The sequence below is a fragment of the Macrotis lagotis genome, chromosome 4 (assembly GCF_037893015.1).
Source record: "Macrotis lagotis isolate mMagLag1 chromosome 4, bilby.v1.9.chrom.fasta, whole genome shotgun sequence".
In the NCBI taxonomy this organism is placed as follows: domain Eukaryota; kingdom Metazoa; phylum Chordata; class Mammalia; order Peramelemorphia; family Peramelidae; genus Macrotis; species Macrotis lagotis.
This window is the reverse complement of record NC_133661.1, coordinates 137376039-137402630: the sequence shown is the minus strand read 5'-3', so window position 1 is coordinate 137402630 and position 26592 is coordinate 137376039. Positions and strand designations below refer to the sequence as shown.

The following is a 26592-nucleotide window of genomic DNA, read 5'->3' as shown; positions in this document are numbered from 1 at the left end:
AATGGGAGTAAGAGAAAGGAGAGGTGAAATAGGCTAAGATATTTCATATAATAAGATTTTTTTATTACAATGAGCTATTGCAATGATATGGAAGGGGAGAAGGCAAGGTGGGAATGAGGGAAACTTCACTCTCATCAGAGTTGACTAGGAGAGGAAACAGCATGTAAATTCAATGGGGTATAGACATCTAGAGTAAGAAGGAGATAAGGGGGACAGGGGGAAGGGGGCATTGTGAGTGATGGAGGAGAGGGTGTACCATGGGGGAGAGTGGTCAGATATAACACATTTTCTTTTTTACTTCTTGCAAGGGGCTGTGATTGGATAGCCTGTAAGAGACCACAGGGTGGGGTGGTTGCTGAGCCTTAGGGGGTGGTATGTGGGCTCGGGGCCTCTTGGCCCCAAGGCTGGTGATCCATCTGCTGCACTACTCAGCTACCCTATAGAACATTTAAGAAGAGGGACAGAGTAAAAGGAAAGAGAGAAAATATAGTGTATGATAGTGGGGAAGCACAAATGGAGAGAGTTGCGATCAGCAATGACAACAGTAGAAAAATATGGAAGTAGCTTTTGTGATGGACTTATCATAGAGAATGTGATTCACCTGCAACAGAGCTAGTGGTGTTGGAACACAGGCTGAAGAACATTTATTAGTATTACTATCATTATTATCATTATCATTATTATTATTATTATTATTATTATTATTATTATTATTATTATTATATGGGGGGGTTGCGGGGCCAATAGGGTTGGGTGGCTTGCCCAGGGTTGCCCAGCTGGGTGACTGTTGGGTGTCTGAGGACAAATTTGAACCCAGGTGCTCCTGACTCCAGGGCCAGTGCTCTGTCCCCTGCACCACCTGGCCACTATTATTATTATTATTATTATTATTATTATTATTATTATTATTATTATTATTTGGGGAGGTTGTTTTTGCAGGGCAGTGTGGTTAGGCTGGCTTGCCCAGGTTCACACAGCTGGGTGATTGGTGGGTGCTGGGACTGGATTTGAGTTTGGGTGCTCCTGACTCTAGGGCCAGTGCTCCATCCACTGAACCACCTAACTGCCCTTATTATTATTATTATTATTAATAAAAATAATAATAATTTTAATTTTTCCTATTTCCTTTACTTTATTGCTCATGAGTGTCTATATTTGGGGGGGTATTATGTTTACTCTTAAACAAAAGTATTTTAGTAATGTATAAAAAAACATCATTTGTACAAAAATAAAATGAATATAATAAGAAACGTTTCTTTTCATCTGTTATCCATGGTAATTTTCCAATTTTAAAGGATTTTTCCCTTTTAATTTACATAATAGTCCAAGATTGAATTTCACTTAAATTTGGTTTTACAGTGGTCTCTGATACTTAACCTATTTAGTCTTGTTAAGGAAAAAAAAAGAAGAGGATAGTGAAGAGGGTCATCAAAGATGATTATATGGTTTTCCACAATCTTTCCTTGAAACTGAAAATAATTCCACTAATTTAAATCTATGAGCTCTGTATTTTCTTTTTCTGTTTGCTTTTGTTTGTAGAAGAAGAAAAGTTTCTCTACTGACAGAATGACATTTTTAATTCTCTCTTCACACCTGCCAACTCCTGGCAATAATGTCAAAGTTAATTGGCTTATGACTGGGCCATATTTACAGTATTACTGGGTCAGTTCTCATGAAGCAGGTGATTCAAAGTGAAGGCCAAGACTATTTTTTTTTCCTTGAATGTGTCATAATGACTGCTTCTTTGTGTAGGTGGATATGTAATTAGTAAAAATATACAGCCTCATCGAATTATATTGAATGAGCTTGATGAATAGTTGCTCGAATGGTATTTTTCCATTTTTTAATGTAGTGATGGAGCAGTGAACAGAAAGAAATTGAATGTGCCTTTGATTTCTACCCCCCCCAACTTTGTCTATCACTTATATAACAAAGATATGTTTGTCCTTAGTTATTGTGCCCTAGGAGTATTAAAATACATGAAAGAAAAAATGTCATTTTAATGGAAAGTTTCATCCATTATCATTAAATTTACACACAATACAAATTTACATATATACATGCCTGTGTGTGTGTGTGTGTGTGTAGGAATTCATACATCCTAAGTTAGAGTTTGTTTAAAATTAATCACTCCAATAATTTACCATCTCTTTAATTCCCACTTCTAACTCCCCTTTCCATCTCATTTTTTTGTTAAGTAAAATGTATATTCTGTACTGAAACTCTATATATTTTCCCTTCTTTGTCCATTTCAGCTGAAATGAACATTCAAGTGTCAGCTGCTCTTTCCATCCCTTCCTTCCTGTTTGTGGGTCTATTTAAATAGCCTGATTATATGGGATAATTTCTTCCAATCTCCCTTCCTTGTATTTTCCTTCCCTCTTTCATTCTTCTCTTAAAATCATCAAAATCTTACAAAACTATACTCCTTATACAACCTCCAAGAGTGATATGGTTCAGAGAGAATTCTTATGTCATGTCCTCATTTTTAAATATGAGCAATTTGTGATATTCCAAACTATTTCTTTATAATGGTGGATACTAAGCACCTTGTGATTCTTATTGTTGCCCTTCAATACTGGAAATTTATTTAGACTGCTTGGTGTACTTTTTTTTTAATCTAGAAAATCTAGATTTGCATTATAATGTTGCTGTAAATTTTCTTTTGTGATTTCTTTAAAGAATTAATGATGGAGGTAGCTAGGTGGTGCAGTGGATAGAGCACCTGCTCTGGAGTCAGGAGTACCTGGGTTCAAATCTGGCCTCAGACACTTAATACTTACCTAGCTGTGTGGCCTTGGATAAGCCATTTAACCACATTGCCTTGCAAAAACCAAAAAAAAAAGGAAAAAAAAAGAATTAATGATGAATTTTTCTTATGTCCTTCTTGACCTCTAATTTTAAAAGATTTGAACTGTTCAAAAATTTCTTGAAAAATCATGACTAGGCTCCTTGGCTATGGAATTTAAGAAATGTAATGAATCTTAATTTTTCCCCTTGGTCTGCTTTCAAAAATCAAGAATTTTCTTACTATGAGATACCTTATATTTTCCTTCATTTTTTCTTCAGTCTTGTGAATTTCTCTTAATATTTCAAGTTCTTGCATAAGGTTAATTGATTTGAATTAGGTCCATTATTTTCTGGGAGTTTGCAGCTTATACCTCTTTTGCCAAATTTTTAATTCTTTGTCTAAATCTTTCATTCTTTTCATATTTTTTCTTTGGAATTTTTATCCCATTGAGAACATTTTATCACTTAAAAAGAATCTCTTGTTTTTTCTTTATCTCTTCTATAAATTGTAATTAAATTTTTGCCCAAACTGTACTTTTCTTTGAGTTTCTATCATTAGAGTTCTATCACCATTATAGCTTTTTATGATGAGATCGATTTTATTTTTTATGGGTTTTTTTTACTTATTCATTTTTCCAGCATGTTTCCTGACTTTAGACATGATATTAGGTTCAGCCTTTGAAAATATGGGTTGGAATTACTCATGCTTTCATGGCAAATTGACTACTGTGTTATGTTATTCCAGCATCTTAGGGATATCTTGGACTGGTGACTTCCTGGCTTTCAGAGCTCCCAGGACAAAATCTGGTTGATATCTCCCTAGTCTGAATTCTGATTCTGTGAAACATAGATTGCTGTTTGAAACAGTCAGCTCTCAGCCACCTGGGAAGTATTGCTGACTCTGAGTGACAGAACATGTCCCTCTTTGGTCTAGGATTGCTGACCTGGTTACTTCTTTCCAGGTTTCAGATTGAACTAGAAGTTGGAACTCTGCTCCTGGAGTTGGGTCATTTGCCTCTGAACTTACTTCTCTCAGTCTAGGGCTTGCTTGTTAATGTTATTCAGACATTTCAGTCATGTGAGGATTTGTAGCAGCTTCTTTTCTCAGAATAACATCCCTGGGTATTTATCCTCAGATATCCTTGCTAGATCTGGATTACCCACAAGTCCAAACATATTCATAACAGCTCTTTTTGCAGTGACAAAGAATTGAAAATTGTGGAGATGTCCATCAATTGGGGAATGGCTGAACAAGTTATGGTATATGTATAAGTACAGTATTTGTATGGTATATGTACTATTGTTCTGCAAGAAACCACAAATAGACTTTAGAGAAGCCTAGAAAGAATTACTCAAATTGATGCTTAGTGAAGGGAGCAGAATCAAGAGAACATTGTGCACTTTCAGAACAACATTGTGAGTTAATCAACTATGATGGATGAGACCTGTTATAGACAACACTATCCACATCCAGAGGAAAACAAAACAAAACAAACAAACAAAATAAACCCACAGACTTGGAATGGATACTACATTCACTTTTTTAAAATTTCTCTCTCATGTTTTCTTTCTTTTCCTTTAGTACTAACTCCTTATGCTCAAAATAACTAATATATAAACATGTTAAACACAACTGAAGAGGCACAACTTTTATTAGACTGGTTGCTGCTGAGGGGAGAGGGATGGGAAGGGAGGGGGTCAAAAATATGTAACATAAATATGCAAGTGAATGAATATTGAAAAACTTCCATAATATGCATTTGGAAAAATGAAAAAGAAAATTGGACTTAGATATGGACATGGACATGACTGAGAAAGTGTCATTTGGCACTTGTTCCCATGAAGAAGCTTCATCTGACTCTGGGAATAACCTATATAAATCTGGAACTTCCTCTTAACCTGGAGCACAGTCTGTCCCTATTGCGTAGAAGTGCTCTTACCCCTATTAACCAAACCCCATTTCTGTGTCTGCAGACCTTCCTTTCTCTCTCCCTAGACCAGCCTGTACAGAGTGAAAAGTATGAGGAGGGCCTTAGAAAAACCCTGCTTAAGCTCCAGACACTCATATGCTTCATTAAGGTCTAAAGAAGTAAATTCCATAGATTTTCTTTTTTAGGTTTTTTCAAGGCAAATGGGGTTAAGTGGCTTGCCCAAGGCCACACAGCTAGGTAATTATTAAGTGTCTGAGACCAGATTTGAACCCAGGTACTGCTGACTCCAAGGCCGGTGCTTTATCCACTACACCACTTAGCTGCCCCGATTCCATAGATTTTCAAAAGGAAGCTCTAGACAGTACTTTTTATGATGCATGATGAGAACTGAGATAGTATCAATTCCAAACTGAGAAGAACAATTAGAATTAGACAAGAGAAAGAGAGACAGAGAGAACGAAAGAGAAAGTTATAAAGACAAAAAGAGAACAAAGGGACTAGAGTCAAATTATAAGACTATTTCTAAAATATGAACAGTTAATAGTTAACCTTTATCGTCTCTTATTGAAATCTACTTCCCCCCATTGCTTATTGAATATGCCCTCTATGGCTCCATAAAGTTCTTTAAATGCTAAAAATAAGAGGTTAGCATGAGAGTGAAGGAAAGATCAAAATCTTCACCAAATTGGAGAAGATCCCAGTAACTTTAAAATAGTAATGGCAGCTTATAACCTGAGTGAACACAACTCAACCTACAGAAATAGAGAGGGATTAAAAACAGTACAGTAGTGCTATTGCATCTTAGGGTACCATATAGGCTATTGCCTCAGAAACCAAACAGTTCACAGAAAAGAAAGGTATGCCAATTTTATTATCTCCTTGACTTCCTTACACAGCGGGGATTCCCTTCATAATTTTGCATTATTGTTCTGAAACTTTTAGCTGTACTTTCTTATAGATTTTCAACCATTTTATGATAGGTTAGATGCCTGAGCCAATTGGGGTCCTAAATTAAATTTAGTCCAGTCTTTTCTCATGTAGATCTGAGCCAGAAGCAGACAAGTATTTGACATAGAAGTTAACAATGCCACAACTTTTCATATTCTCATTCTTACAGAAATCATTAAAAATGCAAAAAAAATCTGTCAACTCATCATGGCTTTAGTGGGTTTTCTTGGTTAACAGAAAGATAAATTATGCTAATTTGCTGAACTGCAAATACAAATTCAGTGTAAATGTTCTCACATAATGGAAAACACATGTGGAAGAGAGGTGTTTATTAAAAAATGTTTTTTATGGCCTGTGTTTAAGCAGTACTTCCTGCTTAAGGCATGATTTTCAGGTTTCCCTTCACCTCAATTGCAGACACAAATTCTAAAAATTTAATAATGGCAATACCTTATGTCTCTTTTAAAAGCTACCTACAACTGATTATAGAATGAATCCATGGTTTTCTTATAGATAAGGAATCAAGTTAATACCCAAGAGTTAGGTTACTCTCTAGGGAAGATGCTTAGATTCATTTAATAAATACATCTGTACTTTATGCTGATGTGATTCCAAAAGAAATGAGTTCCCCTTCGACATTGTTAAAATATTTGCAAATTCATTTTCCACAAACTGAAAAATTTTCCTTTTGATCATTTAGTTTATATAGTTTATAAATTTACAATAGCTTTATCCCATACACAGACGCCAAAAAATTTAAATCTATATATCTATGCTTTAGCTTGTGGTATCAGCATATCTACCAAGAACCCTATGAATTAATTAATAGGCAAGCATTTGCTGAATCAACTGTATACCATAAATACATAAACGAAGAGGACTCTGTTGCCCTGAAAACATCTTAATTCACCAATTTTTTACCGAACTATACATTAGTCTTTGAACTTTCAGAAAACCTGGTCTTAAGCATTAATTGGAAAAATTTTAAGTTGTCTTTTCTGTTGTCTTCAACATGCAATTAATCATGGAATATAAATGTAATTATATTAGAATTGGAGATATATATATGATCTCTATTATGCTGAAATGAAAATATGAGCTAAAACATAGAACAAAATTTTATATACATATGTGGGTGTGCAGAAACCAAGAGTACCTGTTCATTTTATTAATACATATTTGCCCATCAATATATTCTACCAATTAGGACAAATCCTAGAGGGAAATTAATATATGATCTTTATTTCTTTAGTGACTCTACTAAATATGACCTATACAGAATCATAAGGAGACAAGATTAGAAAATTATTATCTTGGGGAACTAGAAACTTTCATGCTTTCAAAGAACTTTGTTTCATAGCAAACAGTTCTAGATTACCTTGGAAGTTACATAGACAATTATTTGGTTTTCTATAATCTATGCATGATACCTTACTCTTATGTGTGTTTTAAGTCTGTACTTGTTTTACTTTATTGTGTTATTTTCATCATAATTTTCATTTATGGAGAATACCTTCAGTTATAATAAACGTGAAAGATCACAAAATGACATACTAAAAACTGGATTTGATTTCAATCCCCTCATTTTACAGATGAGGAAAATGAGGCACAGAGAGTTTAAATGATTTGCCCAAAGTCATACAACTCATAGATACCAAAGACTAACTTCAAGTCTAATGTTCTAACCACCATACCACCTACCTACTTGTAGCTGACCTCATCCATTGAGTTCACTAATAAAAAGATAATGATAGACTTCACTGGGATCAACAGTATTGTACAGGAAATAAAAACCTTCTGTCATGAACATTTCAGCATTTTCACAGCTATATTAATGACTTGAGACATTCCAGCTAAACCCCAAAGTTTATATGCAGGATTGTAGAGCAGATGTTCCCTGGATATAACATGTGGTCCTGAAGCCCTATGTTAGGATTTCAGTACTGATGAAATGATGGTGGGGAGCCCCAAACCTGCAAGTTGGATTATGATGTCCAGCTTAATTTCATTTTGTCTACAACAGGGTGGCCACCCTGTTCTTACTGATTGAAGTGAGGCACTGTTAAGCATCATGAACTCAACTGAAATGTTTTCTTTATCACATTTTATTATTCTGTGGTAGTTTTTATATAGCCTCACACCAGTGTAAAAATACAAAATGGCCCAAAAGTTCATAGACTCTTAAAGCTTGAAATTGCACTAAGATTTTGGGCTACCCTATATTTCCCCTGTTTACTCTATTTCCTTTCCACTAGGTATAAAAGTTGATTGGTATTTGGGAGGGGTCTATGTGTGACTGCCATTACACCATTAGTATGTTTAAGAACTAGCTAAATAGTAACCATATTTAATAATAATAATGTTGATGATAAGTAGCTCACATTTCTATATCTTTTTAAGATTCACATCGACTCACTTGATCCTAATAACAATCCTGAGGGATAGATGTTATAAGGTATTTTTATCCATTTTTTACAGAGGAGGCACCTTAGTCTCCGAGAGGTTAAGTGAATTCTTCTTTGGTCACGCAATTAGTTAATGATAAGAGGTGGGATTTAAACAGATACCCTCCTGACTTCAAATCTCTCTTCATTATAAATTATTTTCATAAATTAATAAAGTGAATATGGAATCCATAGTAGAAAATGCATTATATTAAAACTATTATCTATTTATTCTCATTAATTTGAGTCAGGTACTTTAAATATTTGTTTTCTATGTAATCAGTCCTTGTTCATTTCATTAATCCCCCTGCTTCCTCTCCCTTGTCCAAACTCAGCTCACCTTAGCCGGTTGAAGCAGAGAGGTCTCTCTTTTTTATCCCCCAATTCAGGGAAAAGAAAAAAAAATTCTTGTCTCTTTCTTCCAAGTTTCCACGTAACAGATTCAATTCTAGTTCCAGCTCCTTTAGGCAGGAGATTATAGATTTAGAGCCAGAATGGACCTTGGAGGTGAGTTGGTCCAACTCCCTCATTTTATAGATGAGAAACTAAGGACCAGAGAGGAAAAGGGACTTCCCAGAGATTGCACATTTAGTAAGTGGCAGAGTCAGGCTTTGAACCCAGTTCTTCCAATTCCAAAGCCAGCACTCTTTCCACTGTACCACGCTGCCTGCAGCTCCCAGTGAACTCTGTTCTGCTGCCTTTAGACAGCACACAGAATGTCATCCTAGCTAAGATCATTAGCTTCACAGGCTACAAATCCAATTTCTCTATGAAAATCAGTCTTTAGCCCAGAGGTTTCTCATTCTGTCTGATATTTCTTTGTTTTGCTTGCAAACGAATTCTAATATGCTCTCTCTCTCTCTCTCTCTCTCTCTCTCTCTCTCTCTCTCTCTCTCTCTCTCTCTCTCTCTCTCTCTCTCTCCCTCCCTCCCTCCCTCCCTCTCCCTCTCCCTCTTCCCCCCTCCTTGTTCAGCTGCCTATCAGAATGCTTCTTTCTGTGTTAACTGTATTCACTTACACTAAAAACAGTACCTTCAGCAAACAGCCCATCAGCTGAATTCCTTTAGAAGTAAATAGTCCCTAAATTTAAAAAATGAGCACATTCAGCACTGAGTTGTCCTCAAAACCTTCACTGACCCATTTCTCTCATAGATAATCAGAACTGTGATTTCTCATCAGCATCCTTAAAAATCGTTTTTTCTTGTGTTTCAGTTTTAGTTAAAATTTTCCAACATCCGTCCAGAAGGAGGTGGATTCTCAGCTGACATATCTCTTAAATGAACATACTCCTTTTTTTTCTTAACACATTTGATAGCACAGTTTTGAATAATAACGAAATTATTGATTTAATTAAATTCAATAAAATATATGCAAATGTGGGAACTGGACTAGATGACCTCATATCACTTCAGTGCCTCACTTAGAAGTATTGAAGTCCCAGAATACAAGCATGTATTTTTCATATCAGAATTCATATTTTGATGAGAAAAGAAGGGTGAGAAGAAGATGAGAAGAATTCGGAAGCAATAATAAATACTATGAAATCCAGGTCACCTGGAGTTTGTGGGAGTACAAGGTTTTTCCTTACTCAGCATGATAATGGTAGAGCAGAGATGTTGGATGGGGAGAGATGTGCAAAAATGGATTAACCAGGGTCAGCTTGCTCTAGATATGGGCCAGATTGAGGGCAGCTAAAGTCAAGGTCAAGTGAGTTGTGGTGAATGTAGCTGAGGTTATGCTGCTGAGAGGTAAGATGAGGATACAAAAAAAAAATCAGTGGGAAGGTTTGGAATAGGCTAAGGTGGGAGAGAGGGCTGAGATAGTAATGACTAGGAACTTGTTGAGAATGAGTTATAGGATTTTACCATGTGACATGAATGAAAATTTTGAAGAAAAAGCTAAGGCAGCAATTATTCTAATTGTGGATATAGGGGCATTTCTATCTTGATTGATTATTTCCCCTATATAATATTTATTTGTTTTTGTTTTATAAATTAAATTTCTATTAAAATATATTTTCTCTTCTACTCCCCCTTATCTTTAAAAAGGACAAAAAAATACAACCTTGCAACAAATATACATAGATATGCAAAACAAATGCATGCTTTAGTTAGATTCAAGAAATATGATAGTATATCATCTGTATAAGTCAGTAGGTAATATGCTTTAACATTAATCTTTTGGAATCATGGATTACCATTGCATTATTCAAAATTATTAAGATTTTTCAAAATTTGTTTTTACAGGATTGTGTCTAAATATGTGTGTATGTATATATATATAGTTCTAGTGTTGTTATCTAAGTATATATATATATTTATATATATATATATATATAGAGAGAGAGAGAGAGAGAGAGAGAGAGAGAGAGAGAGAGTATCATACAATTTTTCCCAAATTTCTCTCTGAAAATTTTTCATCATTTCTAATGGCACAAAAGTAAATCAATATACCAGTTTTTAACCATTTCTAAAATGATGGAAATACATTTCTCTCAATTTCCAATTCTTAAACACTACAAAAAACAACCATAAATATTTTTGTACATTTGCATAACTTTTTTTTAGATCAAACAGGATTTCTAGAAATTCTGGGTCAGAACTACTGTAGGTTAGTCTAGTAATTCAGGCTTAGGGATTAGACTATAATAATGAGGTACTGGTGGAATATAAAATGTAATAAAAGCAATTTACTGATAAGATACTAATAAAATATAATTTCTAAACTTAAAATAATAAAGTATTTTCTCAGATAAAATGTTGCTGTACTTTACCTCCACCAACCATACTAAGCTAGTAGGTGTTCTCTCAAGCCAATAGAAGCTCAGGTAAAATTCTTACAGAAGCTCCTCCTACACTGGGTTTTGGTAGCAAGGAAATAAAATAACTTGTGTATCCTATCTAGCAGCTATTGTTAATATATCCTTTGTTCTACTGGTTCCATTCATATCTACTTTACATCAATTCATTTAAGTCTCTTTAAGTAATTTTGAAATGGTCTATTTTCTCATTTCTTACAACATAATAGTATCCATTACATTTCTTTCCACAATTTATTCAACCATTCCTCAATTTAGTTTCAGGGGTTTCTTAACCACAAAAGAAGAGCTTACACACACACACACACACACACACACACACACACACGTGTGTACAAAACATGCATATAAAAATGTCCCATGCCCCCTCTCCATATGATCTATTTGCATATATAAATATTATAAATATATGTATAAGAGACATATACATACATTTATAATACATATATAAGCAGATTATATATGAATGCACATACATACACACACACACACACACACACATATATATATATGTATATGGACAGAATGATGAGAAATCAAGAAGATTCCTATTTATATCAGCTTCCAAGGATTCAATTATTTTCAACCAAAAAGATAGACTCATGCCTCATGAAGTAAAAATAGTGGTGAAAATAAGGATTGCTAAGATTTATAATCAGATGAATAATATTAGATTTATGTAATACTGTGTGATATGTAGTATGGGTTATATCTAGAATAGTGTAATTATATAATATGGATCTGGAGTCAGAGGATAAATACAGTTGTAGAATATTATATGATAAAAGGGGAGGCATTAGCAATCATGTTCAGGGGACAATGAATTATCAAGACACCACTAGACACCACCTCATGAGGCATGAGGCAACTCTTTTGATTGAAAACTTAATTGGTTTTTGTTTTATCTAAAAGTTTTATTCACTATTATGGACTAACTTGGAACAAGACTTGCCTAAAGGTAGGGACCTGGAACTAATAATTTCATTTAAAAAGTTTATTGGTATGTTTTGTTATTACATTAAATGCAAATAAATGTTAAATGTTAAAGAAGAAACCAAAGCTATGTTTAGTCACATGAAATATTACTATAAATCACCACTAATGCAATCAATTGCACAATTGGTAGAAAGACATATTAAAGTAAGTCTGAGATTTAAACCTCATATCCATCAGAATAACATAAATGACAAAAAATAAAAATGATTAATGCTAGAAAGGATGTTATTGTAAAATAGGCAAATCAGTGCATTGTTAGTGTATCCATGAATGGTGATAACCATTTTGAAAAGAAATTTGAAATTACACATCCAAAAATAATATTAGTATGTGTCCTTTGACCTAGTTTTGCCTTTTCTAGAGATCAAAGAGTAAAAAGTCCTTTATTTACAAAAAAAGATAGCATCACTTTTTAGAGTGTTAAAAAACAGGAAACTAAAGACATGCCTGTCAATTGAAGAATGGTTCAATAAGTTGTGCTATAAGAATGTTATGCAGTATTATTATGCTGTAAGAACTAAGGAAATAGATTACAAAAAAACGTAGAAAGACTTATATGAATGGATGCAGAGTGAATAAGCAAGTCCAGAAGGCTAAATTATTCTAAAACACCAAAATAAAAATAATTTTGAGGATTTTAATAAACTGATCAAGAATGAAATATGCATGAATCAGAGAACAATTTATACCATAACAACACTTAAAACAAATTTGAAAACCATAAGAACCATAATCAACACAATGACCATTTACAATTTCAAAGCACTGATTATGAAACCTGCTCTATATTACAGAGAGGTGATGGATTTAAGATGCAGAATGAAACACATATGTTTTTGTTTATAGCTATTGAGGGAATTTGTTTAGCATGATTACATATGTTTCTTACAGAATTTTCCTTTTTTTCCCTCCTTATGGGATGGGAAGTGAGAGGGTGAGAAACTATATTTCTGTTAATATTTTATAAAATAAAGAAGTGAAAGAGGTTCCTACTGATTTAAAATATTGCATAAACTCTCAGGTGAGACAAACGTATTATTAATTTTACTTAACTAATAGTCTTCCTTACCAAAAAACCTCTCCTCAAGTGGAAATAATCTGTAGATTCATTTTGCTTGTTGTCCAAGCTTTGGAAATTTATTCAGACATATTTGACTCTATGGGTTATAATGATGACTCTTATATGATTTTTATCACCTGTGAACTTCTCTGAGGCTCTACTGCTATTCCTCTTTATTGCAACTAATCCATGATTTTTAGCAAAGCATTCACACACACACACACACACACACACACACAAACACACACACAAACACACACACAGAGGCAATTTTCCAATTTTCTCTTTCCCCCACCTTTTTCTTTTTAGTTCACATTCCCTTTAAATTGATTTGCAAAATAACATTCTTGTCTATTTATTTTGTCCATGTCCAGAAATTGATTAATATATTTCAAACAATACTCCAGAAATCAAAATTTCCATCAGATATTATTTTCTTAGTCAGATTTTTCTCACATTGTGTTCTCTCTCTCTCTCTCTCTCTCTCTCTCTCCCACACACAATCTCTGTCATTCTCTTTGTCTCTTTCTCTGACTCTGTCTCTTTCTGCGCATCTGTTTCTTTCTGTGTGCCTCTATCTCTATTGGTGAACCTCACTGTTTCTGTCTCTGTCTCTGTCTCTGTCTCTCCCTTTCTCTGTCTCTTCTACATCCCTTTCATTCTCTAGGCAACAATGAAGAAAACACCGAACATCGCCCTATGCTCCAATGCTCTTCAGTTTTTTTCTCCAAGACTTCAAAATATTAGTCAATGCAGTATCACTTACAGCAGTGTGAAAAATCAATAGAATATGTAGTAGTTAACCACATGGACAACTCTTGGGAGGTTTTCTGTTATATCTTGGATGCATGTCTTGTGAAAGTCAGCCAAATTGGACTACTTTGCAAAGGATGTCCCCATGCTCTAAACTCTTTGTTTCAATTCTCCCTTTTGGAATGTCTAGCTCTTTTCAAGGTTTAGCTCGAGCATCTTGCTAAATAACCCTTATGTCCAAACTTCTGGCTTTGCAAACCTTAAAGTACTAAATAAATAAATAAATAGCAGTTCTTAGTGCCAGCTCCAAGATCACTATGAATTTATTATATATATATATATATATATATATATATATATATATATACATATATATTCAGTATTTATACACCTGTGAACATAGTATATCTCCCTATTGTAAGTAAGCTCCTTAAAGTCAAGAACTGTCTCACTTTTATATTTGTAACCTCCAATTCTTGGAAAATTAGAGTTGCTTAAAAATATTTTTGATTATTTAAAGACAATAGACCTTTTTTTATTGTTCTTGTTCAGTTGGCAAATAGTAGAGAAGCATCAGAACTTTCTTTTCCCTTTGACCTTAATTGTATAACCTATCACTTGGCTGAATCTATAGATATACTTTCCTATTTCTTGCAGAATGAACAACTCCCCAGAGCATCCCATTTCCTCTTCCTCTTCAGGAAGAGTCACAAATTTATTTTTTAGCCCCAAGTATAAAGTGATTTTTTTCTTCTCCTCCTCTTTGTTGTGACTTTCTACTTCTTGCCAACCACCTGATACTGATCAAGCTTGCCTTGTCACACCACAACCTCTTTGTAATCCTACTTCTATTTTGCTGTTGGATGGTTTGTATTTTAGGACCATTTCACTTCAGTGTAAAGAGAGATGCTCCTCAAGCCCTCTTCTCTTCTATTTTAGAAGAGAGCTGATCCTGCGCTTTGAATACAGCAAATAGTTGGCCATTGCCACTTATTGAATCACTGGACAATTTTAACAGTTCTCCATCCATATTGAAATCACCAGATGTGTTTTTTATATTGTTTATGAATGATCATAATTCACATCCTAGTGACCTTTTCAAGAGTTTAGTATTTTTTTCAGTGATTCTTGACAGCTTAATGTATTTATATCCAACATACCTTTTATGTTCCCAACAACAGCTTGTCAACCAGACTCAACTTTATTTCATTACCTTCTTGTTTGTTTTACTTACCAATGTTCATTATTGATGTGCATTATCAACATGTTTCTTCTTTTTTGTTGTTCTACATGCCTTTTTCTTATCTAACTGGTCTTGCTATTCATCTTTGCCTTCTTAATTCCTTCATTAGATTCTTTCATATTTAGGCCCTTATCCTCCTTCAGTTTGAGATTTTGATCCTTCAACATATTCTGAGGTTCTACCAAATATGTTTTTCCCATATTCAGTCTTTGGCCTTCTCCACAAGTCTGAGTTACTCCAAATTCTATGAACAATTTTTTCTTATTATTATTTAATACATTTTTTACTCATTCTTCCCTAATCTTCTCTGTTCTAACAAGCTATAATCTGTAATTAAAATATTTATGATCTGTAGATTTTTAGGAAATAGTTTTAGCCTTCTTGTCCTCAATTTATAAAGATAAAAAAAGAAGAATTTAAGAAACATTCAAATTCTAGAAAATCATGGAAAGTATTATACTAACTGATGCTGAGTGAAGGGACCAGAACTAAGAGAATATTGTACACATTAACAACAACATTGTGAGTTGATCAACCTTGATGGATACAACTGTTCTCAGCAGTTCAGATTGCTAGGACAACCTTGTGAGACTGGCTATGGACAATATTATCTACATACAGAGGAAGGAAAGCAAAACAAACAAAAAAACCCACTGAATTTGAATGAACATTATGTTTACTTTTAAAAAATTTCTCATGTTTTTCCTTCATATCTCATGGTTTTCTTTCTTTTCCTCCTAGTACTAATTCATCATATAGAAAATAACTTACCTGTAAACATGAAACACAAATATATCCATACAATATTCACCCAGACTGTTTGCCACTGAAAGGAGGGGGTTGGGAAGGTCAGTAGAAGGAAATCATGAAACTTAAAAATATGCATATACATGTAGATGTGTTGAAAAACTTCCACAACATGTAATCAGAAAAATAAAGTAAAGTATCTATTGGGGGAAAAAGAAACATTCAATGTAATATTTATATATGTTACAATAACCATGGTAGACTGTCTTCAGAAGTGGATAATGAATATACACTTCAAAAATGTAATTTGCATGTTTATCATTGAGGTATCACTGTATCATATATAATGATTCCTAATGAAAATGATAATTGAATATAATCAAAGAAACTAAGGATGGAGAAGAATAGCATAAAGTGAAAAGAAAATTTCATTTGAAACTGAATTAAACTGAATTGCATGGGAGGAAAAGAAAAAAGATAATGAGAAAATTCATCAAATGGCAAATATAAATGTTTTTTACAAACATTTATGAAAAAAGTCATTTCAAGTGTTTGCTAACAATGTGAGCACATTATGAAATATATTTAAAGAATTTTCAGGATGGATTAACATTTATGATGCTGAGTTCATTGATTTGAATATCTTCATTTAAAAACTCTATTAATTGGATTGCCCAATATACCCTGGTGCTAAAATATATTTAGTCAATATGCTTTGAGATCAAATTATCAAAGCAGTCATTTAATGTGCAAGGTTATGCTAAGTATTATGAGTTTTAATCATCATTTATTTTTTGTTTTCTTAATTTTTCAAGCTTATGATTACAATGTTTAATTTAGCCAAAGTTCAAAGTGAAGGAGAATAGGAAATTATTCATGCTCAATAGGTATAAAACAGAGAATTTCATTGCATTTTGACTTGGGAATCAAATAAGCATGTCTTATGTTTTACTCTGTTCTATCCTTATCAAAATGTGGTATATTCTGAAAAGCGCAATTTATGGACCAATTCAATTTTTACCACTGCAAAGTAGAACTACTTCAGAGTCAAAAATGTATGTAGTGACTAGCATTCAGGTAGTTGTTGTCAAGAAATACGTATTCCAGTTTCATCCCTGTTACTGATTTACTGTGTGACCTTGGGCAAGGCATTGTTCTTGCTCATATGTTGGTTTTTCTCTTTTCTCTTTTTTCATGGAAAAAAGTAAAATAATTTCTATGTAAAGATCTTTGAAAAAGAAGAAACATGTAAAAGTAAAGTATTATTAAAGTATAAAATTTGATTGATGAGTTGCAGTTCAAAAATAGTGATTTAATATAATCTGATTTTAGGGCCATTTTAGATAACTTCAAGTCAGTAATTTAAGTGGCAAAAAAAATATATTTCATAAAATTACTGACTTGAAAAGTAGAATGACCAACTTAAAGCACAAATATCACCTACAGTATGAAATAGCGAAGTCATTTATCCTTTGTTCAATGAATCTATAGGTGAGAAACTCACTTTTCACTCCTTCAGACCCAATATCATAGGTTTTTGCCATCTCTAATCTTTAAGAACATTTTCCTATGTTGAGGTAGAATCTGCTTCTATAATTTCTATTTTCAGAGCCAAGTAGAACATGTTTCCTCCACAACCACATTTCAATGGAACTGTGAAGTGATTTAGTTTAATGGGAAAAAGGTTAGATTTGGAGAGTAACTGAATTCCTCAATCTACTTCAGTAAACTGTGAGATGTTGGGGAACTCATTTAACCTCTCCAGGCCGCTAGTACCTTCTATGACAACTTCAATTGGATGACTTCTTAAAGCCCTTTCCAAATCAGCCTATAAGTCTATTATCTCAATGATCACTATGCATTCACAAGTTTCCATCCTGAACACTTGTTGGTCACGTTTTCCTACAATCCTCTGTAGGAAAGGTACCCAAAATTCTAACAATTTTCCTCTAGTTACTGAAATTGGATGGTTGCAAATTCGTTATAAGATCTGATTATTGGGGTGGATAGGTGGCATAATGTATAAAGCACCAGCCCTGGAGTCAGGAGTACCTGGGTTCAAATCCAGTCTCAGACACTTAATAATTACCTAGCTGTGTGGCCTTGGGCAAGCCACTTAACCCCGTTTGCCTTGCAAAAACCTAAAAAAAAAAAAAAATCTGATTATTTTTTTATCCTTCTCCCTCACTCCATAATGGCACTGTTTTGTGAGATCTACAATTCAGAGTCTTTTGGAGAGGGTGCAACAGGTGAGGCAGAACTGAACATGGCTCATACCTGAGCCTGCATACACCTGTCAAGTATTCAGTATAAGCTTTAGGTGTCTATACTTAACCCTTCACATCAAAGGTGAGACTCAATTCCACTTCACCTTTAGCCCCCTCACCACATGTTCTTGAATTTGAAGATAAATGTTTATATTACTTTCTTGTGAAAAACCTTAAAATAGTTGCAGATAGGAATCATGACTATCTTTCCTTGGTCAAGGTTATCTTCTTTATTATCAAAATTTATAGCATCTAAAAATTCTCAGTTGACATGGTTTTAATTCCCTTACCATTCTAGTTGTCCTCCTCTAGACACATTCCAGATTGTTACTATCCTTCTTAAAATGTAATGCTACAGACTAGATGTATTATGCCAGATAGGTTTCAATAAGGGTAGAGTTATTAGAGAGCAATTATTTCCATTCTCTGACCATGAAGCTTCTTTTAATATAATCAAAGATTGCATAAACTGGCAAGGTGAATACATCGTATTGCTGATTCCTTTTAAAGTTGTGGTATCCTGTGAGGAAATGGTCTATTAAGAGCCAAAAGTTGCCTGATTGCCTCATCATGGAATATTCAGATAACTCACAGAACTACAGGCAAACACCTTTGTTCAAGTAACCCCTTATTTGGATCCTTGTGCAGCAATAATGAGTAGTGTTGTTTAACCTCTCCTACTGTTGACTAAGTTAAATGTGTTTCCCAATATTAAAGCTCCTTCTTTACTCTGTGATGTCATATGAAATGATCTGTAACTTTAATGGTTTTTATTTCAGCTCTGAACCCCTAGCAATATTCTAGTAAAGCACCTGGTCTCTAAGACTTTCTTCGCTTTTTATCCTCCCAAATGAATTTACAAAAAAAAGTAAAACCATACTAGTAGAGATCAATGATTAACAATACTTAGAAAGATAAAATAAAGATTTGAAACAAGCAAGCAAATAAAAAATGGACTTTTCAAGGACAAAGGAGTACTGACTTTTAGGTTTACAAAAAGGAAAACAAGAGGAAAAAACGATGATTAAGAATTACTACCACCTTGGGATCTCTAGTTGGTTGAGGATTAAGGTGACGGTGAGTAAGACAACATCTATCCAGATATTTCTTATGTTCCATTGGTCCAAACATTCTCACTCTCTGAGTTCTATTATTTTTTTCTTTGTTTCAATTGCCTGTATTCAAGCTTTTGGTCTCTCTGTTCTTCATTGCCTCCCCTCTCCAACTCCTTGCATTGTCTTTGCCTCTTGTCAGGAGCTAGGTTCTCTTTATAATCCAATTTACAACTAGATTAACCGATTTATAAAGGTCACCCAAGGGTGTGAGGAATCATTGTTTATTGTTGCTCCCTTTCTAATCACATCTCACAAGGAGATCACCTAGTATAATTGCAGTTGTCTTTTCCATAGTCAGTTTAACACATTATTATTAAACCCTTTCCTATTATTAGACTTTCAAAGACAAACTCCCTTACTCTTATAAATATTTGTGTATATAAAAACTTGATTCTATAAATTAAAATTTAAAAAAAAGGTTTTTTGCATCTATTGCAACAAAAAAGGCAAAATCCCCTTGTAGAAAATTACTTCTATCACCCTCTATATACACATAGATCCTCTAATTCAGCATGAAATAATTATTTACTGCTGAAATAAATCAATAATACTTTTAGGGTTTTTTGGTATCATTCATCCCTGGCGTATTTTTGAAAAGGATTCATCTTCTCCAAAATCACCAAAGCTATATTACAAAGCACTCTCCCATAAGCAAGGCTGTGACCAGAAATAAGCTAGCAAATGTTTCATTATTGGATACAGGCAGGTACATGTTTAAGTTTAATCTGCATTATTAATATTTTCTCCATCATTTTATTAAGTCTAGGCAAACAGCAAAACAATAAATCAAGTCCTGATTTGTAGTCTTGATGATTTCTGAGGTGTAAAATAATCATAGTGAGAATTTAAGAGTCAGCACTCTGAGCCATCCCAGCTGGCTCCTACACACCTCAGGCAATGGTCAATTAAAAGACTGAAAGATATCAAAGAAAAATCTTAGAAGTGCAGACCAAGAGATAGCTTTTCAACTCTGTAGTAAGTTCAGAGAAGAAATCAAGAACTGAAGCCAGGAAATAAGGGAAATTAGACCTGAAAAATCAAATGATTTGCCCAATCATGTAGCCAGGATGTATCAGGGACAGAAATGTGAACATAGACCTTTTTTTGGTCCCAAAGTCATCTTTCCCCCACCTATTACACTACACTGCAATAAAAGAACATCACTAAGTCTCTAAGGTCTTTTCCACAAGAAGAATTTCTCCCTAGCCATACATGTCTCTGCTCTCCTGTAATTTTGAAGTTCATTTTTTGAACTCTGTTCCTCCAAATCCAATCTCAGTCCTTTTTTATTTTCTCCTTTTAATAATCTCCTTTTAATTCCTCACTGGTTCATTTCCCTACAGTTAAAAATTTTCTACTCCAAACTTTTAGAATTCCGAACATACAAGCTAGAAGACAACTTGAGATTGTGAGTGAGAGAGAAAATGAGAATGGGTGAAAGCTCAAAAATGTTCCAAATCACTCATAAGAGAGAGGTAAATTATAATAACCATCTTTCTATGGAAAAAGCTAGATATAGATCAACATCTTACACTATATGCCAAGACAAGGTCAAAATGGGTATATGACTTAGATGAGTGATACCATAAACAGATTAAGAGATAAAGGAATAGTTCACCTCTCAGATTTACAGAGAAGGGAAGAATTTATGAGCAAATAAAAAATAGCAATAAGAGATGTAAAATGGATGTTTGAATCAAATGATTCTCAGATTAAGAAATCACAAGGTGACTAGGTGGCACAGTGGGTAGAGCACTGACCCTAGAGTCAGGAGTACCTGAGTTCAAATCCAGCCTCAGACACTAAATAATTACCTAACTGTGTGGCCTTGGGCAAGCCACTTAACTCCATTGCCTTGCAAAAAAAAAACCTAAAAAAATTATTAAAAAAATCACAGCTATTTATAGTCATAAAAATGTTCTAAATGGATTATTTACTGACCATTAATTGACTAAAATTACTATTGATTAGGAAGAAGTATCTCTTACCACCTCACACCTCTCAGACTGGACAATATGACCAGAAAGGACAATGATCAATGTTGGAAGGGATGCAGGAAATCTGGTGGGGCTTTGGACTCATCCAACCTTTCTGAAGAGCAATTTGGATTATGCCCAAAAGGCAACAAAAATGTGCATACCCTTTGACCCAGCGATACCACTACTAGGTAGTACCCTGAAGAGATTATAAAAAGGGTAAAAACATCACTTGTACAAAAATATACATACATGACAAAGAATTGGAAATTAAATAAATGACCTTCATTTGGGGAAATGGCTTAACAAACTGTGGTATATGTATGCCATGGAACACTATTGTTCTATTAGAAACCAAAAGGGATGGGAATTCAGGGAAGCCTGGAAGAATTTACATGAACTGATGCTGAGCAAGATGAGAAGAACTAGAAAAAGATTGTATACCCTAACAGCAACATGGGGGTGATGATCAACCTTGATGGACTTGCTCATTCTATCAGTGCAACAACCAGGGACAATTTTGGGCTATCTTCAGTGGAGAATACATCTGTATTCAGAGAAAGAATAATGGACTTTGAACAAAGACCAAAGACTATTACCTTCAAATTAGAAAAAAAGAACTCATTATCTTATTATGTAATTTTACTATCTCATACTTTATTTTTCTTCCTTAAGGATATGATTTCTCTGTCGTCACATTCAACTGAGATCAATGTATACCATGGAAACAATATAAGGGGTAACAGAATGCCTTCGGTGGGGGGTGAGGGAGGGAAGCAAGAATGGGGGAAAATTGTAAAACTGAAAATAAATAAAATCTTTCTAAAAAAAGAAAAAAGTATCTCTGATAAAGGCCTCATTACTCAGATATACAGAAAACTAAATAAAATTTATAAGAATACAAATCATTTACCATTTTATAAATGGTCAAAAGATATGATCGAGTGTCAGATAAAGAAATCGCTGCTATCTATACTCATAAAAATGTTCTAAATTGATTATTAACTATTGATTGACTAAATTGACTATTGATTAGAAACATGAAAATTAAAAAAAACAACATTATACCTATCAGACTGACTAATAAGAGAGAAAAAAATTGGTAAATGTTACAGGGAAACTAGGAAAATTAGCACACTACTGCACTGTTGGTGAAGTTGTGAACTGATTCAAATATGCTGGAGAACAATGCTCAAAGGGAAATAAAACTGTTCTCATCTTTTAATCCAGCAATACCACTAGTAGGTCTGTAGGGGAAAAAACCTATATGTACAAAAATATTTATAGCAGTACTTTTTGTGGTGCCAAAAAAGTGGAAATTGAGAAAATATTCAGCAATGACTGAACAAGGTGTGGTATATGAATATGATATAATACTATTATGTTGTAAGACAGGTGAGCAGACAGATTTCAGTAAAACTTCGAAAGACTTACTTAAAATGATGCAAAGTGAAGTGATCAGAATCAAGAGAAAATTGTACACAATAACAGCAACATTGTGTAATGATCAACTATAAATAATTTAGCTTTTCTTAGCAATAAAATGGTCCAAAATAATTCCAAAAAAACTCTTAATAGAAAAATTCTGTACTCATCCAGAGAAAGAATCTATGTAATCTGAGTGGAGATTAAAGTATACTATTTTCACTTTATTTTTTCATGCTTTTTTCCTTTGTTCTGTTTCTTCTTTTACAACATTACTAATATAGAAATATAATTACATAATTGCATATATGTATATATTCTATATCAAACTGCTTTTGTCAGTGATGGGGAGGGAAAAGAAAGGAGAAAATTTGGAACTCAAAATTTTAAAAAATGAAAGTTAAAGATGTCTTTACATGTAAATTGTAAAAGGTATTATTAAAAGAAGAAATAAAAATAAAATATCCCTGACTTCCAAAGATGAATCAATCAATTGGAATAGAGGGAGGTGATAGATGAAAATCAATCAAAAGCAAACAAGAAATTCTATCAGGTAAAGGTGAAAAGGAAGAAACTAGCCATGGAGAATAGATAGGAAAAAGACAGGATAAAAGAAGATGGGATATCATGTATATGAGGTTTAGCTAGATAGACAATCTGGCCACAGCATAGAATATAATTATAACGTATAAGGAATCAAATTACAAGTTCTTCAGTTTTGCTTGAAAATTCAAATATATTTTCACACTGACCTTTTACTATCAAATATTTGAAAATTATGATCATTCTATATTATACATAGTTTTTTTTTGACTTCTTTACTTTAGACCTGGAGTACTAAACCCTTTATGTGTTACAATTTCTTTCAAAAATTTGGAGGAAGTATATGGATACACTTGTAGAATCATGTTTTTAAATGAATAAATTAAAATTCATAGAGAAGCAATCGATATACATTTATAAAAAGAATGAAAATAAACACAAGTTCATGGACCCCTAATTGGCACAATTAGTGCTTCCCTATAAAGAATGCTAAAAGAAAATAGGAAGAATAATATTTCATATCAAAGAATGAAAATGGGGATAAATTCCTAGTATTTCAAAGATGTCTATCAGACACCAAAGATTTAACAGAGATCACCTATCTACAATGTGGTGATCTTTCTGTTTTCTTAAACAACTAAACACACACACACACACACACACACACCCTACCCTTAGAAAAGTCTTGAGAGAGGAATTAACATATTGATAAATAAAGGAATTCATCCAAATACATTTCTGATGTGTTTAATTCTGTGGAGAAACAAAAAACCTCTAGATGGGTTAAAATGTACAGATATGCCAGTCACAGCAAATGAATTCAAAGGTTGGTAAATGTGGGTTACTCACACTGCATTGGGCTGTCTCAAGTTAGCCAAATGACACAATTGGATGCAATAATCACACACATGTCTCAGTATGTCAAAATTTTAACAGGGGAGAAACCCACTGTCCACTTCAAATGGAGACAGCCTGGCAACTAGATCAGATTATTTCTGTCATTATTTCAAATGAATTAACAGGTTAAGAGATTGTTCACCTTGTCTGACACCAGTGAAGGTTTTGATGGCCAATGTTTCATCAAGTAATACATGCCAGACTGTCTTCCCAAAGATCCCACCTGAAATGATTAATTTTAACTCATAGGGTTTCAACTCATATGTGTGTGTTGGGGTGGGTGTACTTCCACAAAGGCTCATTTTTTTTTACCTGCCTGTTACACCTTATTGTATAAGCAACAGAAAATACCAGGAAAAGGAAGATGATGTGTCAGCAAGAAAGCCTACTAAGGGTAAAGGGGGATGGATCTATTCCATTGTCACTTCATACAGGAGACCTGAAATAGTTGCTACCATATCTGTACAATGCTGATTGGTGAGGAGAAGCCAATGTAATGAGAAAGCAGAAGTGGATAAATCAGCAGCAAAGAACAAAGGGAGGAGGAGATTTATGGTTAGCCAATACACAACTAAAATAACAATGGGAAAAAAAATCTTCCTATATGATCACATAATAAATGGCAATAATCAAAGAATTCCAATGGTATACAAAATGTGCTAGAGATAGTTTAATTTATGAAAAGAGATATTTTTGTGTGTGTATGTAGAGGGGGGGGTTGTGTTTTCCTTCATTTTATTTCAGAGGGATAAAATCCCTAGCTATTCCTTTTTTACCCTAGTTATACCCTTTTATCCTTTGACCTATATTAAGCCTACATCCAAAAGAAATTATATATATATGTAATGGGAAAAGTTCCACAAGTTCAAAAATACTTATAGCAGCTCTTTTTGGAGTAGCAAAGAATTGAAAATTGAGGGATGTCTATCAACTGGGGAATAACTGAACAGGTTTTGAGGTTATGGTATTATGTACACTATGGAGTACTATTGTTCTATAAGAAACTCTAAGTGGTTGTACTCTTGAGAAGCTTAGAAAGAATTAGATGAACTGATGCTGAGCAAAGGAAGCAGAACCAAGAGAGCAATTGTACACTTAACAACAGCATTGTGAGTTGATCAACTATGGTGCATGCAGTTCCTCTCAACAGTTTAGAGATCAAAGAAAGCCTGTTATGGACAATGCCATATTCATTGAGAGGGGAAAGACAGTAACAACAATAACAAAAACCCCAGAATTATGTTCACTTTTTAAAAAATATTCTCTTATGTTTTCCTTCCTATCTCAATGATTTTCTTTCTTTTCCCTTAGTTCCTAATTCCTCTTCCATAAAATGACAAATGTAAATATGTTAAACAAGAATGTACATGTACAACTTTTACAAGACAGGCAGGGTGATAGAAAAATGTGTAACAAATTTGTAATTGAATGGATGTTGAAAAACTATCAACGCACGTAATTATAAAAATAGAATATCAATAAAAATTTTGATTTTATTTATTTATTTTCCAATATTTTATAAAGATAATTTTCAACATTCATATTTGTAAAGATTTCCCTTTCCCACATATGTCTCTCCTCATTCCAAGATAGCAAGTAATCTGATATAGGCTATATATGTGCAGTTGTGTTACACATATTTTCATATCAGTCCCCCTATGAAAAGAGAATCAGAACAAAGAGGGAAAAGCAACTACAAGGAAAAAGCAAAAACAAAAAACAAATTTTAAAAAGTAAAGAGTATGCTTTGATCTGTTTTCAGATTCCATAATTCTTTCTCTGGATAGAATAGTATTTACTGTTGCAGGTTTTTAGAATTGTCTTTGATTATTGCATTGCTGTAAAGAGCTAAGTCTATCATAATTGATCATCACAAAATGTCAATGTGACTGTATACAATCTTCTCCTGATTTTGATCATTTCTCTCAGCATCAGGTCATGTAAATCTTGCTACGTTTTTCTGAAATTTTCCTCCTCGGGATTTCTTATTGAACAATAATATTCTATTACATGCATATACTACAATTGGTTCAGCCATTCCTGAATTGATGAGCATTCCCTCAATTTCCAATACTTTGCCACTACAAAAAGAACTACTATGAATATTCTTGTACTTGTGCTTCTTTTTCCCTTTTTTGTGATCTCTTTGGGATACAGACCTAGTAGTGATATTGCTGGATCAAAAGGTATGCATAGTTTTTTTTGGGGGGTGGGGGTTTAGTTCCCAATTGCTCTCCAAAATGGTTGAATCAGTTCACAACTTCACAAAGTATTAATGTTCCAGTTTTCCCACATTCTTTCTAACATTTATCATTTCCCTTTTCTGTAAGATTTGCCATTATAATAGGTGTGAGATGTTGTCTTAGACAACTCAGAATTGTCTTAATTTGCATTTTTCTAATTAACAGGACAAAGCATTTTTTCATATAATTATAGACAACTTTAATTTCTTCATCTGAAAATTGCCTGTTCATATCCTTTGATAATTGATTAATTGAGGGATGACTAATTGGGGGATGACTTATAAATTTGACTCAGTTCTCTATAAATTTTAGAATTGAGTCCTTAATCAGAAACACTGATTATAAAATTTGCTTCCTAATTTTCTATTTTGCATCTAATTATAATTGTATTAGTTT

General features: G+C 33.6%; 1 long non-coding RNA gene across 1 annotated transcript in view; it reads left to right on the top strand.

Moving 5' to 3' along the window:
• LOC141520045 (uncharacterized) overlaps nucleotides 1-26592 on the top strand; it is an 84833-nt gene that overhangs the window by 5432 nt on the left and 52809 nt on the right. The gene's annotated exons all lie outside the window — the stretch shown is intronic.